Source organism: Chiloscyllium plagiosum, unplaced genomic scaffold (assembly GCF_037043375.1).
Source record: "Chiloscyllium plagiosum isolate Xiang-an unplaced genomic scaffold, Cpla_swu_hap1 HiC_scaffold_27, whole genome shotgun sequence".
Classification (NCBI taxonomy): domain Eukaryota; kingdom Metazoa; phylum Chordata; class Chondrichthyes; order Orectolobiformes; family Hemiscylliidae; genus Chiloscyllium; species Chiloscyllium plagiosum.
Window position 1 is genome coordinate 40,415,938 of NW_028270165.1, and position 10,680 is coordinate 40,426,617.

General features: G+C 46.2%; 1 non-coding gene across 1 annotated transcript; it reads right to left on the minus strand.

Moving 5' to 3' along the window:
* Positions 1 to 1,105: 1,105 nt before the first annotated feature.
* On the minus strand, positions 1,106 to 1,177 carry trnaw-cca (transfer RNA tryptophan (anticodon CCA)). Its single transcript has one exon. It is a non-coding gene; the product is annotated as a tRNA-Trp (tRNA).
* Positions 1,178 to 10,680: the final 9,503 nt, after the last annotated feature.

The following is a 10,680-nucleotide window of genomic DNA, read 5'->3' on the forward strand; positions in this document are numbered from 1 at the left end:
GAGGGTTTTAGACAGAGGAAATAATGCAGTGAAAATGCTCCCAGACCTGAAAGGATCGAGAACGATTTGGCAGAGATTTAAAGTCATCAGGAAAATAAGTAAAAGTGACATGAGGAAGACCGTTTTCGCACAGGGAGTGGGGTCAGTAAGTCGCTGTCTGACAGTGACAAAGAGGCAGATTCAATGGACACAAAAGGGAATTCGGTGGGCATGTTCAATGTCACAATGTGCAGATTTTCAGGGAGAAGGCGACAGAATGAGACACTTATTTACATATTGTGTTGAACCAGCAGAGCTCAGGTGGGCTGCGTAGCCTCAGTCTGCGCTGTCACACATTTCGTGATTCTGAGTGAAATCGGAGTTGGACCAACAGAACGTGGGAAATTTGACAACGGATATATTCTGCTCAACAGGATACTCCATCACAACAATGAAGGTGTTTTGACATCATTCTCGAAGGTACATGACACAATGCAGATTCAAAACCGAGCATTCCTTTGAACCACTGAGTAATTTGTTTACAGTTATTCAGTTGAGGTGAGCGGAGTTGCGCATTGGGAGCCACTCCAGTTGATAGGTTGAAGCCGTTTTCTCCTGTGTGACAGTCCCACCAGCACTCCAATTTGCTGTGCTTCCAGTCAGTAGATGCAGCTCACTATCCCATACTGATACACGGGCCACGGTGACCCAGCTGTGGTGACAAGCTTGTGAAGGTCTGAGTGCTCTTCTCCTGTCCTCTGTCTGGCTGCTATGATCCGAATCATCAAACCCCTCTTCTCCGAGATAGGAATAAACTGGTGAAGGTGAAACACATCCGTTCGCGGTGTGTCCCATGCACAGGAGGCCCTGCAGTAATTCCCCACGCTGTTTCACACAGCAGCATCCTCTCGGTGAATTATGCTTGGCAAAAAAATCGATTAAACCAAATCAGTGTCCGGCATTGGATTTTACTGACGCCGTTCATCAAGTTTCGGCTCACCATTCATGTGGAGAGAGGCCGTCAGACGAGAGTGATCGAACGTTTCCGCAAAGAATATTTGGCTCAACAGATATTCGGAGGAAACGTACTCCTTTATTGATTTGAAATGTAAGAAGTTGACGTTAGTGAGCCTGACGTGATTTGAACACGCAACCTTCTGATCTGGAGTCAGACGCGCTACCGTTGCGCCACAAGCTCACGCATACCCTGCACCCTTTATTCATGCTTAAGGGAAGTGATCGCACTGCAATGATTTTACGTTCTGAGAAACAAGGGAGATCGACAGTTCATGTCTGTTCTGTCTCTCCCTCCTCTCCTTCTGTCTCTCGAAACAATTTCCAACTCTACCTCAATAAAAAGGAGAAAGAACTGTGGATGCTGTGTATCAGAAACAAAGAACAGGAGTTGCCGGTGACCCTTCCACAGAACTGATGGTGATTGGGAAAACGTTGGTTTATATGCAGGAGATAGTGTGTGTGGAAGGGACGAGGATACTATGGATTTCAGGCCCTAGAATTATTGAATTCGATATTGGGACCAGATGTTTGTATGGTCCCCAAGTGTAATATTCGGTGCTCTTCGTTCTGCTGGTGCTGAGCTTCGCTGGAACACGACAGCAAACCTGAGACAGAGATGTTGGCCAGGGAACAGGGTGGGGTGTGGAATTGGCAGGCAACCGGAACCTCAGGGTCTTTTTTGCAGGTAGAACGTAGATGTTTTGTGCAGCAGTCACCCAGTTTATGCTTCGTTTTCCCCAATGTAGATTAGACCACATTATGAGCAGCAAATGCAGTAGACTGGGTTGTGGGAAGTGCAGGTAAAGTGCTGCTTCACCTGGAAGGTAAGTTTGGGCCCTTGGATAGTGAGGAGGGAGCAAGTAAATGGGCTGGTGTCACACATTCGGCAGTTGCAGGGGAAAGTGCCGTTGGACTATTGGGGTGGGAATGGGGTTAGGGTTGATGGGAATGAAGAAAGAGTGGACCCAAGGTATAACTCCTGCCTATTTACCTGTCTGCCAAATATAGGAATTTATTAAGTGTGTCCAAGGACATTTTCTAATTCACAATATGGATGTACATACTGGCGAGGGTGCAAAACCTAAGGGCCAGCAACTATAATTCTATGAACATTAGAATAGTGATTGAAAATAATATATCAGATCTAAAAGTTGAAGTTCTAAATTGGAGGAAGACTCAGGTATTAGGCAAGATCTTTCAAAAGCTGATTGGGGGCAGATGTTCGCAGGTTAAAGGACTGCTGGAAAATGGGAAGCCTTCAAATATGAGATAACAAGAGTCCAGATACAGTATATTCCTGAATCGGAGATGCTGGTGTTGGACTGGGGTGTACAAAGTTAAAAATCACACAACACCAGGTTATAGTCCAACAGATTTACTTGGAAGCACACGAGCTTTTGGAGCGATGCTCCTTCATCCGGTGATTGTCTGATGTAGACTATATTCCTGTTGGGGGGAAAGGAAAGGCTGGTAGGTTGGGGAATGCTGGATGACGAGAGAAAATGAGATATTGGTTAAGATAAAGAAGGATGCACATATAGCAAATGTGGTTCCCTTGTTCGAGGATAGCAAATGTGGTTCCCTTGTTCAAAAAGGGGAGTAGGAATAACCCTAGTAACTATAGGCCGGTGAGTCTCACTTCTGTTGTGGGCAAAGTCTTAGAGAGAATTGTAAGGGATAGGATGTATGCACATCTGGATAGGAATAATGTGATCAAGGATAGTCAGCATGGTTTTGTGAAGGGCAGGTCGTGCCTCACAAACCTTATTGAATTCTTTGAAAAGGTGACGAAGGAGGTTGATGAGGGGAAAGCGGTAGTAGTGGTATATATGGATTTTAGTAAGGCGTTTGATAAGGTTCCCCATGGTAGGCTACTGCAGAAAATACGGAGATATGGCATTGAGGGTGAGTTGGAGGTTTGGATTAGGAATTGGCTGGATGGAAGAAGACAGAGGGTAGTAGTTGATGGCAAAGTTTCTTCATGGAGTGCCGTCACTAGCGGTGTTCCGCAAGGATCTGTTTTGGGACCATTGCTGTTTGTCATTTTTATAAATGACCTGGAAGAGGGGTTAGAAGGTTGGGTGAGCAAGTTTGCGGATGATACGAAAGTCGGAGGAGTTGTTGACATTGAGGAAGGATGTGGCAGGTTACAGCAGGATATAGAGAAGCTGCAGAACTGGGCAGAAAGGTGGCAAATGGAATTCAATGTAGCTAAGTGTGAGGTGATTCACTTTGGGAAGAATAACAAAAAGATGGGGTACTGGGCTAATGGTCGGATACTTGGTAGTGTGGATGAGCAGAGGGATCTTGGTGTCCATGTACACAGATCTCTGAAAGTTGCCACCCAGGTAAATAGTGCGGTGAGGAAGGCATATGGCGTACTGGCTTTTATTGGTAGAGGAATTGAGTTCCGGAGTCCTGAGGTCATGATGCAGTTGTATAAGACTCTGGTGCGGCCGCATCTGGAATATTGTGTGCAGTTTTGGTCGCCATACTATAGGAAGGATGTGGAGGCACTGGAACGGGTGCAGAGGAGGTTTACCAGGATGTTGCCTGGTATGGAAGGAAGATCGTATGAGGAAAGACTGAGACACTTGGGGCTGTTTTCACGAGAGAAAAGAAGGTTTAGGGGTGACTTGATTGAGGTGTACAAGATGATTAGGGGGTTAGATATGGTTGACAGTGTGAACCTTTTCCCGCGTATGGAGTCGGGTATTACAAGGGGGCATAGCTTTAAATTAAGGGGGGGTAGATATAGGACTGAAGTTAGGGGTAGGTTCTTCACTCAGCGAGTCGTAAGTTCATGGAATGCCCTGCCAGTAGCAGTGGTGGACTCTCCCTCTTTATGGGCATTTAAGCGGGCATTGGAGAGGTATATGGAGGATAGTGGGTTAGTATAGGTTAGGTGGGCTTGGATCGGCGCAACATCGAGGGCCAAAGGGCCTGTACTGCGCTGTATTCTTCTATGTTCTATGTTCTATATCAGATATCGGCAGAGAGATCGAGTGAATCCTTAGAGTACAAAGGCAGTATGAGCATACTTAAGAGGGATATCATGAGGGCAAAAAGGGGACATGAGATAGCTTTGGCAAATAGAGTCATGGATAATCCAAAGGGATTTTATAAATACATTAAGGACAAAAGGATAACAAGGGAGAGAATACGGCCCCGGAAAGATCAGCAAGGCGGCCTTTATGTGGAGCTGCAGTAGATGGGCCGGGGGGTGCGGGATACTGAACGGATATTGTGCACCAGTGTTTACTGTGGAGAAGGGCATGCAAGATATAGAATGTGAGAAAGTAGATGGTGACATGTTGAAAAAATGCCCATATTACAGATGAGAAATTGCTGGATATCTTGATATGCATAAAAGTGGATAAATCCCAAGGACCTGATCAGGAGTACGCTAGAACTCTATGGGAAACTGGGGAAGTGATTGCTGGGCCTCTTGCTGAGATATTTGTATCATTAATAGTCACAGGTGAGGTGCCGGAAGGCTAGAGGGTGGCTAATGTGTTGCCGCTATTTAAGAAAGGTGGTAAGGAAAAGCCAGGAAACTATAGACCAGTGAACCTGACATCCGTGATAGGCAAGATTTTGGAGAGAATCCTAAGAGACAGGATTTACATGTATTTGGAAAGGCAAGAATTGATTAGAGATAGTCAGCATGGCTTTCTGCTTGGGAAATCATGTCTCATGAACATGATTGGGTTTTTTGAAGAAGTAACAAAGTGGATTGATGAGGGCAGAGCGATGGACTTGATCTCTCTGGACTTCAGGAAGGCGTTCATCAAGGTTCCTCATGGGAGACTGGTGAGCAAGGTCTAACCTCATGGCATGCAGGGACAACTAACCATTTGGATACAGAACTGGCTAGAAGGCAGAAGACAGAGGGTGGTGATGGAGGGTTGCTTTTCAGACTGAAGGCCTGTGACCAATGGTGTGTCACAAGGATTGATGCTGGGTCCGCTACTTTTTGTCATTTATATAAATGATTTGTATGCAAACGGAGGAGGTATAGTTCGCAAGTTTGTAGATGACACCAAAATTGGAGGCGAAGTGGACAGTAAAGAAGGTTACCTCAGATCACAACGGGACCTTGTGCAGATGGGCCAATGGGCTGAGGAATGGCAGTTGGAGGTTAATGTAGATAAATATGAGGTGCTGCATTTTGGAAAAACAAATCAGAGCAGGACTTTTACACTTAATGGTAAGTTCCTTGGAAGTGTTGCTGAACAAAGAGACCTTGGAGTTCAGGTTGATAGTTCCTTAAAAGTAGAGACGCAGGCAGATTGGATAGTAAAGAAGGCGTTTGGTGTGCTTTCCTTTGTTGGTCAGAGCATCGAGGATAGATGTTGGGAGCTCATGCTGCCACTGTACATAACAGTGGTCAGGCCACGTTTGGAATATTGCATGTAATTTTGGTCTGCTTCCTATCGGAAAGATGTTGTGAATCTAGAAAAGGTGCAGAAAATATTTACAAGGATGTTGCCAGGGTTGGAGGTTGGAGGGTAGGAAGGTTACTATGAATCTGTAATACTGCATTTCCCGCGGCCGGAGTTTTCCCACGGCACAAAGGAGGTTTTCTATAGTATATTTAAACCCCTTGCTTTACTTGAACTCAAACTGCATTGACTTAGAGGAGAGTGGGATTTGCAAAGTGTCCTCCCCTCCACACGTGCCTCAACTGCAGAGCAGCTGTCTGGCCCGCCCTCCATTGTTGACGTCACAATACGGATGCAACCCTGTCAGTTTCAGCGTGAAACTCCCTCCCTCTGGGCAACATCTGGGAGCCAAGCAATGTCTCCCCCTTTCCATATACCATCCTCCAGCAGCGAGGGGGAAGGGGTGGTCGGGGTGGTCGGGGTGGTCGAAACACTGTTCACTTGTCGCAACCGGAGTGAATCCAGGGAGGGAGCAGATACTCCAAAGGTGCTCAAATACTTTCTATCTCTCTTAAAGCTATTTTGCTTGCGTATTCCCTCAGTTTGGCACGTATACAGTTTGCACCTCAGAAAAGGATTGCTCCTTTCCTCATGTTCACAACGAAAAGGTGAGATTCACAAGGAACTGAACAGTATTTACGGGATTGGCACATTGCTCAAAAAATGTAAGACGCCTGGGGCCTGTGGCTCGTTGGTCTAGGGGTATGATTCTTGCTTCGGGCGTTCTGGTGCGTGGGCATGCGAGAGATCCCGGGTTCAAATCCCGGACGAGCCCTTGTTTCTTATACTGCCTTGTGCAAAAACGGCCAGTCAATATTCTCAAAAAGCAGCTTCAGTTAACGAGATTCGACTGCCTGAATCAGGGATGGGGCAGAGCTCCCGTTACAATGAACGCGGCAAGGGCAGCACTTATTCAAAGCAAAAACGCGTTTTACTTCACACAGAGGGTGGTGGGCGTTTGGAACGCGTTGCCAGCAGAGGTGGTAGAGGCAGGCACCCTCGATTCATGAAAGATGCATCTGGATAAATGCATGAGTGGGTGGGGAGTAGAGGGATACAGATGCTTAGGAATTGACCGACAGGTTCAGACAGTACATTTGGATCTGCTCAGGCTTGAAGGGCCTGTTCCTGGGCTGTAAACTTTCTTTGTTCTTTGTTCAATATGGTGTATATCTGATATTGTTGGCTGTTGTAAAAGTTTCTTTGTAATTATTATTCACCGTCTAATGTAGGAATGGAGTTACGTCCTTTTTTGTCATAATTTTTTATTTAATAGGTCAGCAGGAAGTCATTCAGCAATTTTACTGCCTTTCTTTTCTCAACCAGCCTTAACATTTCATTTTCATATCCTTGATTCAGCTCCATTTCCAGCATCTTTGTAGGCAGTTTGTTCCATGTTATTGTCACTGAAATGAACTTTTCCTCCATGCACAGCCCAGGCTATCTGGCTGCATGAGTGTTTTCAGGTTTCTGTGGCCTGGCTAATATGTGATCAGCAGACATCTGGCAATCTACAGGAATTGCCACCTATGTTATGTTCATTAACTGTACTGACAGTGATCACTTATTTTGTGATTTTTCTTTGCAAGAAGACGTGCAGAAAGAAATCTTACAGCAAATGATACATCAACTTCTGACAGAGCCACTTGATTCATTGGGACTTGAATATCAGCAGCCATTCCAATCAAGAAGGCATGTTTGCTTTTGTTTGTTTGAGAGATTTTGGACAGTCCTGTGGCAGGAAGAATACTGAGACACCGAGTGAGGGAGATTCAGTGCGCTGACTGTGAAAAGTGCTTCAAACCATTTACTCAGCTTGGAGGAATCAAAGTCTCACCCCTCAAGGTGGGAAAGGCTATGTACCCGTTCTGTTTGTAATTTCAATCCCAGAGCAACACAAGGAAAGCTCCATCCAAAGGGGAAACGTTGGAAATGTGGGGTCTGTGGGAATGGATTCCCTTCCCCATCCCTGCTGGAAACCCACAGACGCATTCACACCGGGAGAGGCCATTCACCTGCTCGGTGTGCAGGAAGGGCTTCAGTCGGATCAGCCATCTGGAGACGCACGAGAGGGTCCACAAGGGAGAGAAGCCATTCACTGCCCCATGTACGGGAGACGTTTCACTCAGTCAGCTGCACTGCTGACCCACCAGCGGCTCCACCCTGGAGAGAGGCTATTCACCTGCTGCATGTGCCGGAAGGGATTCACCTGCTCCTCCCACCTGCGGAAGCACCAGCGAGTTCACACGCCATCACAGGGGGATTGAAGGAGCGATGGCCGAGTGCCAAGTGTCGATGCAGGAAACGTCGATTCTCCTGCTCCTTGGATGCTGCCGGACCTGCTGTGCTTTTCCAACACCACACTCTCGACTCTGATCGCCAGCATCTGCATTTTTCATTTTCTCCTCGAGAGCAAGGTTGGACTTGTCTTTTATTCACTCATTCACTCCTTACAGCCTGTCCTTTGTTGTGGCCTAACTGCACATACATCAATGCAAGTTTCAGAAAGATTTGTGCAGCTTTTGTTTTGAAAAAAAAATTAACATTCTTCCCTACTGTAACGAAGTTTCTGAATATTTGATATTAGTTATTCTCAATTTTAAAAATCAGCTATTTCTCACATGCCGTGTTTCCCAGGTAAAGTCATCACCATCCATTCTCTCTCTTCCCTGAGAAAGACTTCATACAGCGATCAAAGAGGGCTGAGGCACGAGAAAGGACGATTGTGGGGATGGAGAGGGTGAAGGGGTTTCTGGTGGTGGTGGAGAAGGGAGGGAAATGGACAGGGGAACAGACTGGGGTTCAGAGGGCTGGGGGAGAGAATAGAGGGTGCAGTGTGAGGAGAGAGAATAGGCAGGGGGCAGTGGATGGGGAGAAAATGGACAGGGGGCCAGAATGTGAAGAGAGAGACAGCACAAATGCCACCTTCTCCAGGACTCGTGTCAGTGTCCAACGAACTGGAACCCACTCCTCCCACATTTCTCAAAATACGCGTGGCTAAGGCAGTGGAACCATATCATCCCTACAGGCCATTCACACCGACTTTCCCAACAGCATTCCACTTAGACTCACTCGTTTACGCTACAGCCCTGCAGTTCCCCATGGCTATTTCCTGACGAAGGGTTTTGCCCGAAACGTCGAGTCTCCTGCTCCTCGGATGCTCCCTGACCTGTTGTGCTTTTCCAGCACCACACTCTCGACCCTAATCTCCAGCATCTGCAGTCCTCACTTTCGCCCAGCAAGGGGTGAATGTTCTATTCCTCGACTTTTAGATCTTTTAAAATCTTTCCCCCACACCCTAAACCTTTATCATCTAGTTTTGGAATACCTCTACCCTGCGGAAAAGGCAGAAACGTTGAGCAGCCTGACAAAATGCAAAAGAAATAAAATGTGGAGGCACAGGGGGAAAAAAATCGGCAAAATAAAATAGCTTCGTCATTTTTCTCTCGTATTCGCATTTGGAGGCTTAATATTTGTCATGATCGGGAGGTGCCCGTGTTGGACTAAGGTGTACGAAGTTAAAAATCACACAACACCAGGTTACAGTCCAATCGGCTTGTTTGGAAGCACTCGCTTTCGGAGCGCCGCTCCTTCATCAGGTGGTTGTGGAATATAAGATCATAAGATCATAAATTCTGTGTCTTACGATGTTATACTCTACAATCAGCTGATGAAGGAGCAGGGCTCCGAAAGCTAGTGCTTCCAAATAAGTCTGTTGGACTATCACCAGGTGCTTTGTGATTTTTAACTTTAAAATTTGTAACAAATTCCTGTACACTGAGCATGCTCCGCGGTGACAGCAAGTACTGCGCATGACCGCCAGTGTCAGCAAAGCACTGCGCATACTCTTGGGTGTCCGCAGAAATGGCGCGCGAGCTGCTTTCCATGGAGCAGTGGAGAACGTTGGAGGACCGGAAGGAGTCTGGTCCTCCTGTCAATCAGAGCCGGCCATTGTGGAAACGCGGAGGTTGGACCGTGAGCTCTGAAGCTGCTGCTGCTGTTCTTTTCTCTCTGCATAAGGTTAAACTTCACCTCAGACTGTAACTTCCTTCCTCTGTCTAACATTTGTGAGTACAACAGTGTTTTTCTCACCACGTTTTCATTCTGGGGTTCAAGAGTGAACCGAGGGACGGGCCAGACTCTGGAAAAGTTGATCCAGGTCTGTGTGTCAACTTGCAAACACATGGCAAATGCAGTACCACAATGTGAAGTTCTAGCCTTTGCAGTGTAAACAAAATAGCAGAAAGGAGGTGCATTATTTAAATGGTGATATGTTGAGATGTGGCGAAAGTGAGATGCTGGAGATCAGAGTTGAATATTGTGGCGCTGGAAAACCACAATCGGTCAGGCAGCAACTGAGGAGGAGGAGAGTCGACGTTTCGGGCACGAGCCCTTCATCAGGAGTGATGTGTGGATAAACCAAGGGGCCTCAGTGTCCTTCTACACCAGTCACTGCCAGTTGTCAGAAAGTGCAGCAAGCAATGAGCAAAGCAAGTGGTATATCAGCAAGAGGAATTGAGTTCAGAAGTGGGGATGTCTTCCTGCAGTTAGGTCGGTTATTGAATGTATTCAAGGCTGAGTTCATGTGACTTTGAAGAACAAAGAAGTTATGGGAGAAGGCAAGAAAATGGTTTTAAAACCAGTACAGAACAGTTACAGAGTCGAACAGCACAGAAACAGACCATTCAGTCCAACTAGTCCATGCTGGCGGTGTTCTGAAACTAAACTGGTCCCACCTGCCAATGATTGGCCTATACCCCTCCGAACCTTTCCTATTCATGTACTTATCCAAATGTCTTTTAAACATTGTAACTGTACCTGCATCCAGCAACTCCTCTGGACATTGATTCCTCACACAAACTACTCTTTATCTTAAAAAAAAAGGTGCCCCTCATGTCTTTTTAAAATATTTCTTTCTTCACCTTCAAAATTTGCTCCCTCATCTTGAACCACCCACACGAGGGAAAGAATACCTGCCGTTCACCTCATCTATACCTCTCATGATTTTATAATCCTCTCTAAGGTCACCTCTCAACCTCTGATGCTCCAGTGAAAAAAGTCCTAGCTATCCATCTAGATGCAGGTATATTTATATCCAGTTATGAACTGTTCAATACTGGTGCCAGCTGGAAAGACAAATGACCTATTCCTGCTTCCAATTCTCTCACTGTCTCCAGGACAGCAAGAGACCAAACGACATAGGCGCAGAAATTAAGCCATTTAGCCCATCAGATCTGCT